The sequence below is a fragment of the Cydia pomonella genome, chromosome 21 (assembly GCF_033807575.1).
Source record: "Cydia pomonella isolate Wapato2018A chromosome 21, ilCydPomo1, whole genome shotgun sequence".
Taxonomy (NCBI): domain Eukaryota; kingdom Metazoa; phylum Arthropoda; class Insecta; order Lepidoptera; family Tortricidae; genus Cydia; species Cydia pomonella.
In genome coordinates, this window is record NC_084723.1 from 8540695 (window position 1) to 8560302 (window position 19608).

A 19608-nucleotide genomic window follows, 5' to 3' on the forward strand; every position below is an offset into this window, starting at 1 on the left:
CATTGTATAAACGTCAAAATGAATAGCGAGTGAATGGGAATCGGGTTGTATGGAGCCGCCGCTACTGCAAAATACATATGTCTAAGTTATGATGACTGGATATATTTTCATGTTTCTAAATTAACTTCGGTGCTTTTAGTGTCCTTGTTGCTACCGAACTTTTATTAAGTACTGAGTTATTACATGGTCTTTTTAAATACCTGTTATTTAAAATTTCTTCATATTATTAAACGGCAAAATAACATGCTCAAAGATCTTTTGAAGGGCCGGCAGCCGCAGGTGTTCAGAAAAACCATAAAACATCAAAGTGTTTGCCAAAACACGGTGTCTTTATTTTGTTTACTTTAGGAGTTCCTTTGGCCACCTTCGGGCTCCACCATCAGACCAGCTTCATAGCACCATAATATTGCACAGTCACCAAGTGCACCAGATACTACCAAATACCAGGCCAAATCGAACGTCGGGAAGTGGTAGTAAATCGACTCGCAAGATTGACCTAACGACAACTTCAAACTTCATTCTAATTCTAAATAACATGTTATTCCACTAAAACCTTATTTAGAATAACTCCATTCATGGAATATTCCGTTCCGTCTTTTATTCTTCATTTAAAATAAAAATTGCATGATTTATTCCAGTTCATGTAATTTTAAAATAATAAGGAATGGATTTATTCTTATTCCATTGTGTTGGAATAAGAATAAAATTTCTGTTTTTATTCTTATTCGAATTGATTTTTGCCCAACACTGCTCGCAACATGGTTTTTGCATCCGACTTAATGATTAAAGCTCGCCGTGACTTGAGGGACGATTGCCAAGAATTATGGGTTTCTTCTGGACGCCATGTTGGAAAACACTATGGAATCATATAACCAATTATACCTCATAAACCGTGGTTCTTCCGTTTTCATTCTGCTAGTAAATAGGCTACGTCTACACTCTGCCGTCTCCGATTGGGTCACGTCTGCACTCCTGTATTCCTCGCAAAAATTAGCTCTTTATGCGAGTGCTGTTTTGACGAAGGAACTTCGGATCACAATTTCTTTTTTTGCAACAGACTTAACCGCTCGTTATACGATGTATTACCGAATAATATCCAGCGGCCTATCAATTTTCAAACGCTTCTAGTTCTCATGGATCCTCCCATCACTGGAATTCTTCTTAAACAAGGTGAGGGGGTGAGTAAGGTTGCCAGAGCTTAACGAAGGAAGCATACGGGCCGCCTGATGGTAAGCAGTCTCTGTAGCCTATGTACGCCTGCAACTCCAGAGGAGTTACATGCGCGTTGCCGACCCTAACAACCCTCCCTCCCCTCTTTGAGCTCTGGCATGGCAACCTTACTCACCGGCAGGAACACAACACTATGAGTAGAGTCTAGTGTTATTTGGCTGCGGTTTTCTGTAAGGTGGAGGTACTTCCCCAGTTGGGCTCTGCTCTAGATCTGGAATGACATCCACTGTGCTGTGCCTTACCACACTAAGCGAGATGATATTCACAATACCCATACCTCTCTTGTGGATGTAGTTTAAGGACGTACCCGGGTCCATTGTCTTTTTGATCTACATTTATTTTTGGAGCTTTCTTTTTTCGCAGTGTAATGTAAACGTACAGTTAGTAACAGGTTAGACATCGACTTTATTACAACAATTCTGTGATTGTTGTTATGTTTTTTACGTGAATGAATGTTTTCAATACATTAGATGCTATTATAGAATTGTTATGGTTTATTCCCCTTCGCATGTTAATGTCTTTAAAAAGTTTCAGTTGTTTTGCAAATAGTAAATACATCTTCAGACGCATAAAAAAGCCCACCCATGTACAACAACAAAAAAACGTGTTAGCAACGCGTATGTGACACCCTGGTGTTTCAGGACCTCATTGGCTACGGTGAACGCTTGCCACCAGGTGAGCCGTATGCCTGTTTGCCACCAACATGGTATTAAAAAAAAAACTAATGTAGACTCCATAGATTTTTGTTCCGTGACAACCGTTAATTTGTATCAACAAAATGAATTATTAAATTTTTATTTCTGTTAAATTATCAATAGAACTCACTGAAAGAAATATATGCCATCCTTTTTTAGGGTTCCGTACCCAAAGGGTCAAACGGGACCCTATTACTGAGACTCCGCTGTCCGTCCGTCCGTCTGTCACCAGGCTGTATCTCATGAACCGTGATAGTTAGCGAGCTGAAATTCTACAGATTAAGTATGTATTTCTGTTGCCGCTATAACAACAAATATTAAAACAGAATAAAATAAATATTTATTTCCAATCTCGAGGTTCTCATCCAATCACCGAAGTTAAGCAACGTCGGGCGTGGTCAGTACTTGGATGGGTGACCGTGTTTATAGATAATGGTACGGAACCCTTCCTGTGCGAGTCCGACTCGCACGTGGCCAGTTTTTTCTTGTTGTTTTGCTAATAAACGCATTTTTAGGGTTCCGTAGTCAACTGGGAACCCTTATAGTTTCGCCATGTCCGTCTGTCTGTCTGTCTGTCCGAGGCTTTGCTCCATGGTCGTTAGTGCTAGAAAGCTGAAATTCGGCATTGATATATAAATTAATAAAGCCTACAAAGTAGTACAATAAAATCTAAAAATTTAATTTTTTTGAGGGTACCTCCCCTACACGTAAAGTGGGGGGTGATTTTTTTTTTCTGCTTCAACCCTACAGTGTGGGGTATCGTTGGAAAGGGCTTTCAAAACTAATAGGGGTCTTCAACAAACATTTTTTGATAAAGTGAATATATTCGGAGATAATCGCTCCGAAACAAAAAAAAAAAGGGTCCCCCCACCCCCTAACTTTTGAACCATAGGTCCAAAAAATATGAAAAAAATCGTGGAAGTAGAGCTTAAGAAAGACTTTAAATGAAAACTATAGCGGATATGATAAGTTTAGCTGTTTTTGAGTTATCGCAAAAAGTTTCCCCTTCATAGTAAAAAGACTTTAATTAGGTACTGATTATGCAAATTTGCCTATTTGTTTAACTCGCGTTTCATCCCTTGGTTAACAATTTACTATACTTTAAGCTCCAGTTTAGCTTATTGTGACGGAAGAGTAACTACGGAACCCTACACTGAGCATGGCCCGACATGCTCTTGGCCGGTTTTTTTTACAGAACATTTCGTCATGTTTGACAGTTGTCGTGTCGACCGCCGAAATGAGACTGGGAGCAAAACTCGTGCTCGAGCCGTTCGAGCATTACTTTTGTGGGGCCATTTTTTTCGGCTGATAGTGAATCCAGTTAATTATACTTACATCAATGATACAATTTAAGATACCTACCTCTGGAAATGGTATTTGAAATACTAGATAGGTATCTTCTAAATACTTTTTAAGATAAAATACTTTTTGAAACAAAACTCCGTTTTAAACCGACACGTCACGCTTTACGCAGTCTATTATGGGTTAAAGCGGAGCAATGGCGTCCTACGTTGCGCTAGCCTAATCAGCACTGTCGCTGTCGCCACTGTCCATTCGTTACACATGCCCTAGCCACCGCAAGCGTTTTTGTTTGAGTAGCGTGGTCTCAGATCATAAGCGCGGTGATATTAGGAAGTTGAGCTATCTCCAGTACACTTTCGTTGGTACCCAGTAACCCTGTCTTTCCACGTTATGTTTATGTTTAGTATACCATACGTACCTACTCACTACGTACCTAGGCAGCGCACGTGGCAGGTGTAAATTCCGTCTTTGTTCCTGGGGGCCTACCGCGAAAATCGAAATTCGCGAAATGCGGGGATCTTTCTCTTTTTATATAGCGTACGACGTCCAGTTTTCAGCCCCCTACAAGAGTATGCTCAAGACACAAGTTTGGTAGACAGTCATTTTAGTCTTTTTCGTAAAGTGTTTGTTATTCCATACTCTTGCACATGGCTACGTCCAAGAGTATGGAAAGAGCAAGGGCTCTTCGACAGGCTTCTTATGATGATTTGATGAAGTATTCAGTATTCACCGCCATTATGGACAAAATTCAGCTGCGACCCAGTTACACTTGAGGGCCTACCGTGCGGGCGCTAGGGCGCGTTCGTGTTGCCTCCCTGTCACACTTAAGAAAGAACTAATAAGTGCGACAGAGTGGCAACACGTCGAACGTGGTTCGCGGTAGGCTCTCTGGTATACTAATAGGTCTTTTTTACCTTTTATTTTACATACGGTTTTTACGTAGTAGTCCCCTATTACGGTAGGTACGTGGAAGGTACCCTAAAAAGGGCAGCCAAATTAAGCCTACCAAAAATAAACGAAGTATTAACACGTTGGCTGCCCACCATACTTCACCGAAAGTGTTCCTCCCGTGCCCCATACAATTTTCGTGTTCCCAGCATCGGACTATTACTGAGGTTAATAAAGATGTAAGTAACAAGCTTTCGATTCCACCGGTGATGGTCATAGCGACACAGCCAGAGAGCTGGCCAGAGAAGATTACGTGATCCCACCGGTGATGTTTATGGCAGCCAACGTGTTAAAGATTAGCCTTCCTGGCTTTGCAGTGGTAATCTACATTAGGCTATATTGGTGGGCATATAAGTGAAACATCGACAAAGGTACAACGCCTTGTAATATATTTATAATAAATATGAAATACATAGTTATTAAGTAAATTTTATGTAATGACACATACATTAATACAAATTTATAATAAAATCATTTCTCATTGGTTCTTCATTTTCTACATAATTAGGCGTAGGCCGCTGTCTTTTTAATTCCATTGTATGAAATCCAAAATCAACAATAATCTTTTCATCACACTTGCTCGAAAAAGATCTTATTTCATGCAGGTGTGCTGAAGGACAAAGGCCTACTTTGTTGCCGCGGGATTTATGGATTGTGAAAAAAAAGCTATAACTCCCTAGGGAGTTATAGCTTTTTTCTTTAATTATGTCACTTATTCATACAAACCAAGTAGCCTAAATGAGTTTTACTTTTAAAATACTGACGTTTATAATTTAATTTAATTTGATTATTTTAACATCCGATAAAAATATTTTTACTTAATTTTCAATCGTGGCTGAATGCCGAATAGGTCTGTGCCTTCGATGCCTCACCTTCCAAGAAATCGGACGAATGTATGATATGTCACCGTATTTAAGAATTATTTCGCTTAAAATTTTGTTTTTTTTTCTTCGCAAGTGTGATGAAAAACATTGTGTGTAACTCCGGGGGTAAGAATATTGCAAACTCGAAACATACAAAAGACAGCGAACTACGCCTAATTATGTAGAAAAGGAGGTAAATTGTTTTTTTTTGTCACTGCACCGACCTTGACCCATTTCAGATTTGCCCTATGGTAGACTGGTAAGATGCCCGTAATTTGACTGTATTTAAAATAAATTATTTCACACCATGCATGAAATAAAGCACCAGATAATTATTATAAAAACATAGGTAGCTTTCCGGTGCAGACAGACAGACGGACATGGCGATACTATAAGGGTTCCTAGTTGACTACGGAACCCTAAAAAGGTACAGATTGTAAAGTAAAATTTTATTTTTAAAAATCAGATAAAATTACATAAATTTTGTGGGTCACACTAGGCTAAGCCTGTCCCGTGACTCCACGTTTGCGTATTCTGTTAGAAGCGACTTTCACATATATTTCACCTAATGGACAACTTTACAGTAATACATTTAACACAAACTTAACATTAAGTACAATTAATTAACAAATTCGCTTATAAATGTGAAAATAAGATGTCAGACTTTCGTAGGTTCAAAATTAATTAGAGGTATAAATTTCTTATTGACAGAGTAAGAATGATTATGTTGCAAGTATCTCATACCTAGGTTAAAAGCACAAAAAATATGTTTTTAAGTATTTTTTTTTTCAGTTTTAAAGTTTGAGTAAATTAGTAACTCAAAAATTGGCAATTTTTGGACATGATTATTTTAATTTTTTCTGAGACGTTTTTGCTATTTTTTTTACCAAAATAAGAATGTAACTTAATGACTTATATGTTCTAGAAACCTATAAAGCACTAAAAGTGTGTTTAAATGTTGATCTCTTTCTTAAATTTATTTTAAAATGTTGCATTTTTAGAAAATGATTATTTCTGGAGATGTTGATTAATATTTTTAGGCATCTCTTTTATTTGCCGGTGTAAAGTCGAACAGCGTAAAACCAGAATTATTAATCTTGGAATAATAATCATTCTAGGCCAAATCGAAAATCATACAATTTCCTTCCTACAAAAATCGCATTTGGCAGTTGACATAGAATAGAGTACGAGCTCCAAACGTCCTGCAGTGCCGTTCTATCAACTATTATTGGGCTCAAATCAAAAGTGTATTAAAAGAGAAGAATGAAACAGCCAAAAAACATTAACAATTCCAGCAGGTGACGGGGTGATGCAGGCAAATATGAAAAACGGGTCCGTAAAAAGCTGCCACTGAATGCGCTAGGAACAAGCTGCCTATCACTCCTACAGAACAAATAAAAAAAAGTGACAATTATCTAAATTAAAAGTCGCTTTTTATTGTAGTTATTCTAAAAAACTTAATTTGTTCTCAACTGCATCAGTTTTTTTTCATTTGAAGTTTACAGTTTTTTTTCGGTACACTCCTTATACGAGTATATCGTAATGTACTAATTTTGATCTACGATTATATTATGACTTATTCCAATTCCATTTGAGAACTATTGACATGCACAAAAGGTTTACATTTGCTCCATGGGAAGCTGTTGGAGGAAAGAAAATTATGAAACTCATGAACTTTCCTTTTTCATATTTTACTGACAGGTTTTAAAAATGTAGTGCAATTTCCTTTACCAACGTATTTTCACGAAAACGTACGAACGTGTCATGCTTTTTCGGTCATTCAGTACAATAAGTATTGAGGTTGACTGAAGTAGCATGACGAATAGCAACGTTTCCGAGAAAATACGAAAAATAAATAAACAAGTATTAAAGGGATATTCTTACACAAATTGAATAATTCCCACATAGAAAACTTCCATGACTCAGCTACAAATATCTGTACTCATCACTAAAATAAATTCCGTTACCGCGAGATTCGAACCCAGGATCATCGGCTTCATAAGCAGGATCACTACCTACTAGGCCAGAGTGGTCGTCAAAATGGTAAAGGATTATGCACTACACCTGTAATCTACCCCGTGAACTTGAGGAATACCTCGGGCAACAAGATTAGTATTATATCTATCATTTTTTAGCGACGTCATGCACGCCTTTATAACTATTCGCATCTTCCCCTGCAACTGGCGAGAGACACGAAGACGTCAGACGCCCGAGGCGCGCGTCGCGCGTCCGGCGCCGGCGACCCAGCAGACTCATTCTGGCTGCCTGTATCAGCTCCTGAAATTTGAGATTTATTTTCATTAGAAACGTTGTTTAAAGTGATTTTATCTGTGCAACATGAACTTTAATTTACTTTCATAACTATACATTACAATTGACTAATATGTGTCACTATAGGTGAGCGTCAGGATGGCGGGTTGAGCTATGAAATCTTGTCATTGTACCTACCGCACTAAAATATGCAGTTATATTGCACATTCAGTGTACCTCTGTAAACCTTTAATAGAATAAATAAATATTATAGGGACATTCTTACACAAATTGACTAAGTCCCACGGTAAGCCAAGCAGGCTTGTGTTATGGGTACTCAGACAACGAAATCAGTACATCTATTCCTAAAACGACCTAGGCTTAAAAAAGGGTACGAAACCCCATACAATGGATTTCGGATATAATATAACGACGATGAAGGGACCACCGAAATTTCGTCGTTATAATCGTAAGTAGTAATAGCCAAAGGTAAAGAGATACAAACAATATATATATATATATATATATATATATATTTATATTTATATTTTCGTTCATGTCGTCACAGATATGGGTGAATATGGTATCGATGCATTCAGTGTAATGCCCTGAACACATTGACATATATCTAAGGACGGGCCTTAATGGTAAGAATGGGGTCAGTAAAGCGGTGTCACGCACACGAATTCGAGCCCATCGTACAGTCTACCGCCAGAACGCCAATTGTTGATGAGTTCGCATCACATGCGCGATTGGTCGCGACTAGTTGCGTTAGACTGCAGGATTGGCTCGTGAGTGACACCACTAAACTAGCACCATTCTTAGTGCCCGTAAGGCCCGTCCTTAGATATATGTCAATGCCTGAACACAAATATACGAGATGACAAGCGCGAAGTGGTGGGGGTAGTTGCTGTGACGTCATAAAGTCGGCAGTACAAACTTTTATTTTATTTTCCTTTAAGCATACCATGTGAGGTACCAAATAACAGGGCTTTGTGATTAGATAACAAATATATAACATACTGTAACTTTTTCAATACTTGCTCTAACAAATTAGTTGAAAACTTTCAACAATTTTGGCCATTTGGCGTAGACATTAGCTGAGCCACTTTCCCTTTCAATTAGTTTGTAAGCATTATTGTGTACTTTTATTATGTACCTATGTTTAAACTTTTTGAATAAACGTCTTTATTATTTTTATTATTAGGGTGCCTTTCGACGAGAGATGTGCTATGCTATGTTTTCAATCATACATTTGAAACGTAGCTGCAGCTGGAGCTGCGTTTCAAATGTATGATAACATAGCATAGCAAGTATGGCACATCTCTGGTCGAAAGGCACCCTTAATATCTTTATTTATTTTGGGTCTTAGGTTAGACATTTTATAATATGATTATACATAAAAGTAAAATACAAAAAACCATACAAAAAGAATACAAAAATACATATAAACACATTATAAAAAACTTAACCTAGGGTGCCGCCAGTAGCGGGGCAGGGCCCAAGCTGCCGGTGGTCATGGCCGCAGAGAGAGGAACCGCCGGACTATCCGCGCCGTGTCCAAGATCATCGCCTTCTGCATCTGACCCTTGATACAACCACCTAGCGAGAGTCTCTCAAGGTGTTGATCGAGACTCTTTGCTATGCGACTGTTAATATCCTCTTTATAATGATAAAAAATAATTAACCAGATTTATCAAAAAATATTAATATTAAACTGCAACACAAAAAACCCGACTGTTCACATATATTTTTGAAAGAACATTTTACTAGGTAACTTTCATTTGGTACCCATATTGCTATGGTAAGACCCCCCCCCCCCGTTTTTTCATTAGCGGGCGCCATTTTGAAAATGTATATAGCCTGTCACTAAGAAAATTCTGACGAATTCAACCAGAACTCATATATCAAAAACCGTCCAGCCGTTTGAGCTGTAGGGCGTGCCAAATAAATAAACATAATTATAGACATACCCGCGCTCGAAAGACGTTACCCTCTTTCTGATGCAGTCGGGTAAAAATACTATTTTGTTACTGAAAACATATTTTTACCCGACTGTGTCAGGAGGAGGGTAATGTTTTACGAGCGTGGGTATGTATATAATAACCCCTACCACTTTCGCCGCTGTCATCTCATATATTTGTGTTCAGGGAATTACACTGAATGTATCAATACCATATTCACTCATATCCGAGACAACATGAGTGAAAATCGATTTCCAGAAGACTTTTTGTTTGCTGGCAGGCGTCCATAGGCTATGGTGACTGCTTACCATCAGGTGGGCCGTATGCTTGTTTGCCACCGATGTGGTATATAAAAAAAACCTGCATTTGTTTTGAGTCTATATCTCATTTCACGGAGAGGTACACAGGTTTCTATAAAATGTACACTGAAGTACAAAGAAGGTTTAACATGTTTATTTAATATTTTATTGAAATTGCTGACATCCACCTGCCATTTGACACTCACCAGTGTTGACCTCAGCATTGTTTTTTAAGATTAGAATTTTTCGAACCTACAAATTATTTTTATTGAGGTAATCTAAAAAACCTCAAACTGAGGAAATCTGAAAAAGGCGGACTATAATTATTTAAATTAATTAAGGTACATGTGTGGAAGACTGCCTGTCAGGTAACAATGTTGTTACATGACCATTGTAAATTTATCATATCATGCATTATAATTAGAGAATATATATTTTCTGAAAGTGTTATGTTTCTTTGTATTAAGGGGATCCACCAACATATGCATCCTTTTGTAGTTTTGCTCTTAAGATTGAGTTTTTGATGGTGTATGACCCATTGACCAATGACCCAGTCCCTGTTTTTCAGATAAACAGCTGTCTTAATGGACTCACCCTAATATATTTTGCAGAAACCTGCACCTTGTAGCATACACCTTGCTTTCTCAGCCAATCTCCATATAACCAAGATATTCTATTGAACAAATGGCCCATGTCACTGCTGGATTCAATCTGTGCTCTTCATAATCTACATACTGCTGTATTTCCCTCATGTAGTCTGCAAAAAAATTAAGTGAGTGTGGGGTAAAACCAAAGCCTGCTAACTTTGACAGCAACAAGTCATTATCAACCAGATCTAGTGTCTTTAAAGTCAAAGTAACCATTATCAGTTTGACTCCTGCTACCCACTATACATATTATCTGCACTACGTGACTAAGAAGATTGCTGGCCGAACTTCTTGTCGTTCGAAAGTCGAAACCCTCTGCCTTATCTCCTGATCCACCTATCAGTACTGGTTATCACTCAAGTAATTTTATAAATTTCTAGGAATACTTTTAGCTTGAAACAGAGGTGCAATAGCGGCTCCGCCAGCACAATTCTACAGTCCTTAAATACGCACGAGGGAATACCATCCGGACCAGAAGATTTTTTTGGCTTGAAGTTGTTGAAGGGCTCGTCGCACGTCTTGTATATCTAGCCTGTCATAACCTGAACCCCTACAGCGCTCTTCTCGGTGCCCGCTGCGACTATTGCGGGCTGCGGCGCTTACCTCCAACTTTCCACACCTTCACACTGTATACAGAGTGAAAAAACCTAGCAAATTCACTACTTGTTTACCGGACAAAGGTTCCATTAAATAATATTTTTTCCGTACCTCTACTGTTTCTTTTAGAGTTCATATAGTTCCAAAACGATTTAGGTTCTCTTGCCATATGATTTCATGCATACATTACAAGTATTAGAGCTCTTGAAAACCATACATTAAAAATAAAAAGATGATAACAAAGCGTAATGTAAACCAACACGTGTCAACACTGTCAATATCATTGAAAGATGTCACTAGAAAAAACCGATTATTTTTAAACTGTCAAGAGCTCATGTCAGAACGTCCCTACTAATTTTGACAGCTGTCTTAAAAAAAAAAATGTCTCTGGTTTTTGGCTTCCAATTATTGGGATGTACATTATTGGGTCGAGCATTCTCGACCCGTACCAATAATGCGCAGCCCGATAATTGAAAGCCAAGGGACTCAGATTAGTGGACGCGAATTATAGGGTCGTACATTATTGCCCTGTGAAAAGAGTGGCTTCGTATTATCGCCCCGGACCGAACTTGCACAGCCCGAGAATGCTCAACCCAGGAATGTACAGCCCAATAATTGGCGTCCATGATGGACGCCAATTATTGGGCTGTACATTCCTGGGTTGTGCATTATTTGGCTGTGCATTAGTGGCTCCCCACTTTTCGCTACAAACCACAGATTATAAATATTTGACACATAGAGTGATATTCTAGGGATGGGGCGACGATTTTTAAGTTTACGATTCAATAATGTTGCCATGCGCAAAAAATAAGCAGATAATGGTAAAATCAGCCTAGACGGGAACAAGTTTTCGTCAATCTAATTAAATTTTCCGATCAATGAGACGTAGTTTTATTAAAGTGACAGAGAAGTGCCTGCAATCTGCAAACTTACGATTTTCGCGTTTAGGTATAGCCCTGGTGGTGTGGAAGTGACCAATATTATTGATGAAGCGCCAATTACATCCACACTTCGATATCTTCACGAAATGTCCCCATTTCGGGCCTGATAAGCGTTTTCTTTTCACGGAATATCAGCACATCGTTAACAATATTTGAAAAGTAAAAAGTACTTTGTCTCTAATTGCCAAAATGTTCAATATTTGTTATTTTGCAAATGAACCATATTTTTACATTTCAAATATTATATTTAAATTAAGTTTCTTTTCTCTACTACCTAAAGGTTATCTGGAAGAGATCGCTATGTAGCGATAAGCCGCCTGTTGTTTACCTCTATCTATGTATTATATGTGTTTCCATTTACATTTTTTCAGAGGTTGTGCAATAAAGAGGATTTGTATATTGTAAACGATGTGCTTATATTTGATGAAAAGGAAAATTATTATTTCTCGGGCCCGAAATCGGGTCTGATATCAGGCCTGATAAGGTGTGGACGTAATTGGCACTTGATATGAAGATGCGGAAATCATCAATTAATCATAATAATAATTACATCCACACTTCCCGATTTCGGACCCGAAATCAGTCCCGATTTCATGTCTGATAATCGTTTTCGTTAAAAAAATACTTTTTCTCTAATTGCCAAAATTGTGAAATGTTTCATATTTTTTGCAATGAACCATTTTTTACATTTAAAATAATGTAAACGATGTGCTAATATTTATTTGGTGAAACGGCAAAATACTCTTTCTCGGGCCCGAAATCGGGTCTGATATCAGGGGGCTTAGCGCGAAAATAGAAATTCGCAAAATGGGGGTCTTTCTTTTTTACTCCAACTAAGACGTAACTAGAGTGACAGAGAAAAATGCCTGCAATTGACTTACTTCGATGTACGCGGTTATAGCCCAGGTCTGATAAAGTGTGGATGTAATTGGCACTTATATACAATCAAAAGTGATCAAGTGAAGATACTTTTGAATAATGAATGCTTAGAGATGGTAGATAAAGCACTGTTTCTTGGTTTAATTTAATTTAATTTAATTTATTTATTTCAAAAGACAACAATGGTCCATAATGGTTAGTAACATTTAAGGTTTAAAACTAAGTGTTAGTACATTGGACATAAATCTACAATGGAGTCCTCATATAAGAACGCTAGCAAAGAAACTAAGTTCGGCCGCTTACACCATTAGGAAAATCAGGCAATTGACCAATGTTGAGACAGCTCGCCTTGTCTATTATATATATTTTCATAGTGTAATGTCATATGGTATTCTGGTTTGGGGCAGAGCAGCTGACATACAAACTATATTTGTCTTACAATAGAGAGCCATTCGTAACTTAAGAGCACGTGAATCATTAAGAGAACTTTTCAAATAAATTAATATTTTAACTGTAGCTTCCCAATACATCTATGGTTGTATTATTTATGTTGTTAAGAACCTAGACTCCTTCACTAAGAATTTAGATGTTCATAACTATAACACTAGAAATAAAAATAAGCTTTCTATCATAAAGTTTCGTGTCCGCTAAGTACAAAAGTCATTCGTTGGGCAATGCATTCATTTTTATAACAAGTTACCTGACGATGCTTTAAGATTACCTTTGCCAGCTCTTAAGAATACTTAAAGAAGTCATTGATGTTGAAGGCTTATTACAGAGTCGAGGACTACTTGACAGACAAACATGCATGGTCCAAACCAGAAACTGTAAAAACAAGTAGCAATTAAAATCATTGTACTGTGTGTATATGTAAAATCATTGTATAGGTGACACAGCTCAGGTAAGAAAGCACATCAAATACTTTTTGTAGGTATAGCAATCTGTCAGACTTATATAATGTATATTCTCATTATTGGAGCCAAAATATGCTCCGCCCATACCTGTGCATGCGGCAAGGACGTGGACCGGCTAGGCCGACATGGCCTCTCATGCACCAAAAGCGCCGGCCGATTATATCGCCACGGCACTATTAATGATCTGATTCGGCGGTCGCTTGCTACCGTCTCTGTGCCTGCTACTTTAGAACCCACAGGCATGGCGAGAGACGATGGCAAGCGACCGGATGGAGCCACATTGGTGCCGTGGAGACTGGGTAGGCCTTTGGTGTGGGACGCCACATGCGTAGACACCTTTGCGCTGTCCCACATCCAGGCTACCCGCGCACAAGCCGGCGCTGCTGCCGACCAGGCCCAACTACTCAAGCGCCGCAAATACTCATCTTTACTGCAAGATTATGAGTTTGCGGCGCTTGCAGTGGAGACAATGGGACCTTGGTCGGCGGACATGAAAACATTCATGGGGGCCCTGTCGGCACGGCTGATCGACGCCACTGGAGACCATAGGGCTGGCGCTCTCCCAGCGTATATCCCTGGCAATACAGAGAGGTAACTCGGAGGTAGCGTTATGGGATCTTTGCCGCAGGCGGAGGCTTTAGAAGGGGTATTCTTTTTATAACTAATTTGTTCATTAGTATATCTTTTACTTTTAGTTTTATTTAATATTAGTTTAATTTTTAAGTAGTTTTATTTTATGGCTAGTTTAGTTTTAATTTTATACCCTGTGATTAAGGCATTTAATACCTAATATAAGTTTTTATCTGATTATTACTAGTGGCATTAATAGATATAAAACACTAAAAAAATATGATCTATCGAGCAGTCATGAAAGTGATTTTATTCTCATTTCTTTATTAATTTAATTTTCTTTTTCTTTTATAAGAATTCGATATGTTTTCTGAAAGAGCTACGTATTTGTATGATTTTATATGACATACATATATTATATTCTTTTATCAATTTTCTATAAAGAAAAGTAGCTACTGTATCATGCAATTACGCATGATTTCTATAGTAATCTAAATTGTATTTTATTTTTCTTATTTAATGCATGTCAATTATAAGATGTAATGTTTTGAAAAGATGTGTCCCGCCGAGTTTCTTGCCGGTCCATATTGGGATACCCTCCTCCAATTGAGGGGGGATTTAAATCTTCTCGGGTCAGAGATGTAGGGCTAGAGCCGGTGTAGCTTTATTTGACGTTCATAAGCGCATTGTAATATGCCTACTTGAATAATAAACTATCTTTATCTTTATCTGAAAAACTTGGAGGTGTCGCCGATCTAAAAGTACTTTCATTTTTTTTTTGTATCGCAGTGTGTTCTATAATAAAATTGATGTCGTATAATTGCCTTTACTATATGCATAATATATGTGACGCACGTCAAAATCGGCTCGCTAGAAAAAAAAAATTGAATAAAGATCTTTTTTTTTTACCAAAATCTATAACATTTGGGGGGGCTGATATTTTGCATACTTGCTACTAATATAAAGCCATATCATCAAAAAAAAATTTACAAGCCAAAACTCGCTGGGGGCAGATTCACTTAGCTTATCCAGGCATGGCCTTTCATCTAAATCGGTCCAGCGGTTATTGTTTCGCCATACAAACTTCCCCCTACTTTTCACACTCTCAAAAGATGATTTTGGTTATAAAAACTATCCTATAGCGCCAATTTATAGGGCCTGTACCCCTAGTGTAAATTTATTCGATGGCGTAACGTGACGTACGCGTTTACGTTAAGTCTCATTTTGTATGGGATTTTGAGAATTCAAAACGTTCCGCTTGGCGCGCTGTTTCTAAATCCCATACGAAATGCTCCAGTCATGGAATGTAAGGCACTATTAACTTTCAAACTAACAAATATCAATGAAAAATGTAACTTAAGCAGCTCTTTGGCTCTTGTTTATGGAAAAATGTTGGCAGCGATTAAAAACTGATGGTAAATACTTGTTTTACAGAATTTGTCTATACCATCCCATTACTGATGCTTGTTCCATTATAGGGGTGTTTACTATATCGGGCGTTTACTCAGTTGGTACTGGTTAATAAAACTCATCTCTCACAAAGGAATTTGAGATTAATTTGGAAAAGTTAACAAAAATAAGAAGTTAATCCACTATGCTTTCTTCGACATCCGCTTTATTTGTCACTTGATCACTTCCCTTCGATGTCATTATATGCGTATTCTACTGTAGGTATAAACAAACTAGTATTTTACCTCAAAACTAGTTTTTTACTTAATAAAAATTAGAAATTAGAACAATCACTGCACTTACCTATACCTACTTAGCATATGAATGTAAGTTCGAAGAAATCTTTAGATCTACAGAGACAATAAATTCTAGTCTAGTATTGTAGTAGATTTAGTCTACCTTAAAGACGCCTTGTAATGGTACAGTCAGCGTCAAATACTTCGTAGCAGTCAAAGTAGCCAAATAGTTCGGTACACCATATTTTTAGTATGGTGTACCGAACTATTTGGCCACTTTGACTGCTACGAAGTATTTGTTTGACGCTGACTGTACTATCAAAAACCGCCCAAGTGAGAGTCGGACTCGCGCACGAAGGGCTCCGTACCATTACCTACGCAAAAAACGGCAAATAAAATCACGCGTTAGTTGTTTGGGAACCCCACTTTAATTATTTATTTTATTCTGTTTTTAGTATTGGTTGTTTTAGCGGCAACAGAAATACATAATCTGAGGATATTTCAACTATCACGGTTCATGAGATACAGCTAGGGTCACAGACGGACAGACAGACGGACTGTGGAGTCTTAGTAATAGGGTCCCGTGGTTACCGTTTGGGTACGGAACCCTAAAAACTAGTCCTTTAGGGTTATAATCGCCCAAATCTACAAAATCCGCAATTTTCGCGATTTTTTGGGTTCCGTTTCTGTACCTTAAAAGGAAAAAACGTAACCCTCCATCCGATTCATAACTCTAACATCCGATTACTCCGGAACAACTGGACTTTGGTACACGTACAGTCGTACACGTATGTAGCTTGGTGACCCAAAGACCGACATGCACCTTCAAGAAAAGAGCGTACTCCCATCTTAAATGCCGGCAACGCACTTGCAACCCCTCTGGTGTTGCAGGTGTCCATGGGCGGCGGTAATCGCTTACCATCAGGTAATCCGTCTGCTCGTTTGGCTCCTGTATCATAAAAAAAAATATCACACGGGCGGTGACCCCGAGTCGTCTTATAAGCTCAGGGGGCCTACCGCGAAAACCGAAATTCGCAAATTGCGGGGATCTTTCTCTTTTACTCTCACTATGACGTAATTAGAGTGACAGAGAAAAATGCCCGCAATTGACGAACTTCGATTGTCGCGGTTAAAGCCCAGTCTATAGGGGTAGGTGTAGGTCTGAATTGGGGGCAAGTTTAAATAAATTAGTAATACAAAAAATTTAAATTTGCAATAGTTATTTGTACAATAAGAGAGCAAAGTTTGATATTGCTTCGAGTGCTTGTTTTGAGTCCCGTGCAAGCGAAAGATTCTATAATATAATCTAATTTAGAATATTGAGCGTAGTAAGGGACTCAAAAGCGCACGAGATGTAAATAACTTTGATCTCGTGTAGTACACAAAAATTTTCACGTCAGTCAGCCATCAAAAAATACTACCTGAAAAAATGTAATCCGGACGGATCATTATTTAACTCATGTTTTCTGAAGGTATTCTAACAATTAACTTTAATTACCACAATAAAACAAAACGAAAGAAATTTCAATAAAATAATACGAAAATAATGAATTAACGAACATCAATTGACAGTACAATTGACAACTTTATTTGTAAAAAAAAAAAACTTTGTAAGATACGGTCCGAATTGCGGATACTACTATTTGTCAACTATAGTAGAGATCGTTAATAGTACATTACGATACAAGTGCGAAAAATAGGAAATTCAAAACGAGTGGCGATAAATTAAAACACGACCGAAGGGAGTGTTTTAAATCGACACGAGTTGCGAATTACCTATTCGCACATGTATCGTACAACGTTTTACATTACATATGGTCCTTTAAATGCTCGACACAGTAACGTAAATATGCTTATTTTTGCACTAGTGCTATAAAGTAGCACCATATGTACTGTAAAAGTAGTTAAGTAGGATTATTTACTGCATAACAATTGCGTAAATTTGTATAAGTTCATTGTTTTGATTGTATAATAAAATACGTAAAATATGGCGTTTTTATTAATTTTTTTTTTTTTTTTATTTAAATACACAATAAGAAATACACAGAATAATTCCTTTTACATATTTAAAACTTAAATATATATTATAAATTTTAAACTTTTATTTCTTTAATTAGTTATTATATATACGAATGGAGACTCGTAGGGTGTTTTGGAACGATGCGGTCTGACTTATTTTGGGGGTCTATTATAAACCGTCGTAAAAGAAGTGTTTAAAAGTAAAATGCCAATAAAGCTGAAAAGGAAAGTTATGAACACATGTATAATTCCATGTTTAATATATGTAAGTCAAACGTGGAAATTCACCAAAAAAATCCAGAATCTAATAACTACATGTCAAAGAGGTATGGAACGTAGCATGTTAAACTTGAAAAAAAATCAAAAGATACGACACACAAGGATAAGAACAGCGATTAAAACTATATACCTAGATGCTCTCAACCAAGCTCAAAAGTTGAAATGGCGATGGGCCGGACATGTGGCACTACTAAAGACCGCAGATGGACTAAAATCGTCACATTATGGAAAGGCCTTAAGGCAAGCGACGCAGTGGAAGACCACACTCACGCTGGGACGAGGACATCATAAAAATAGCTGGACCAAACTGGCATCAGACCGATCAAAATGGCAAATTTGGAAGAGGCCTTCACCTGAGAGGGGTTCCTGTTACATATCTACAAATTATTTAGGAAATAACTAACAATTCCAAAACTAGTATGTAAGCAAAAAAAACAAAAAATGATTTACTAACCATCATAAAATAAGAAACAAATAATTGTACTAATTTAGCGGGAAATAAAAGGCTTTATATTTTATTTTATTATTTATATTATAAACCGTCAATATACCGTTGAATTACGTATGCACTTTTTTTGTCTCTTTCTTTTTGCTAATGACGTGAAAGGGACAAAGACAATAGAATCCGAATATTTCGAACTTGTATTAGGCAATCTTGAAATGACATTCGAATCTAAAGGTCACTTGAATGTTATTTTGTCTCACTAAGTGAGCAAAATGCGATTTTGCTCACTTTTTTTTAAGCAGCAAATTACCCTTGTTCGAGCTGCTGACGTGAAAACTTTAGTGTATTACATATGAAATGAAAGAGCTCATTGTGAAAAAAAAATTTTTTTTATAATTTTGGAATATACAGTTTAGTATTAGAAGTTATTCAAGAAAATAGGCATAAAAATTACCATTAACCCCCCCCCCCCCCCCCCCCCCCCCCCCTACCGTTACTTTGATATTAATTCTCGAGTAATTGTGGAGAATTCTAATGCCCTAATTTACAAAGCTATCGAACGATATTTTTCCTTCAAATGTGCGACAGGTAAATGGACAAATAATAGTACATTAACCAAGTGCAGTCGTGTTTGGCGCCATAAAACTTTGAAGACGAGCATTTATAAAATGGTTGAGAAAGAACAGGTATGGGGATGATTTGTCGATAAAAATCATCGTACTATCCGTGGTTAACGGCTCCACTATACCTGTACAAACATATTGTATAAATATCACAAGTAAAAATATAAAAATAAAGAGTGCTTAACCAAATCACACTGCCTACATTGGAAAGCCAAAAGCTTCATAAGATTAACTTTGAGTGGTACACACAGCCCGGGACTGTTTAAGCGACAGGGGCAACTCGTTCCACAACTAGTGCGCACCGTGAATGAATTTGCACACGTTCGCGGCTTATTTGAAGGAAGAGCAAGAGTGAGATTCGCACTTGAACGTAAGCGGTGATCACTTCCTTCAGTCAGTTAGTTAAACCCATCAAAAACATAAATGTGAAATGACAGCCAAAAGCGAAAGCCAAGTTC

At 37.5% G+C, this 19608-nt stretch overlaps 1 protein-coding gene and 1 long non-coding RNA gene across 2 annotated transcripts in view; one reads left to right on the forward strand and one right to left on the reverse strand.

Annotated features, from left to right (window-relative positions):
• LOC133529894 (DNA replication licensing factor Mcm6-like) overlaps positions 1–19608 on the forward strand; it is a 58845-nt gene that overhangs the window by 16658 nt on the left and 22579 nt on the right. The window lies entirely within an intron of this gene.
• On the reverse strand, positions 4543–11385 carry LOC133529779 (uncharacterized). The gene is made up of 3 exons (XR_009801214.1): positions 10907–11385; positions 10146–10308; positions 4543–7315 (listed from the first exon to the last, which is right to left on the reverse strand). It is a non-coding gene; the product is annotated as an uncharacterized LOC133529779 (long non-coding RNA).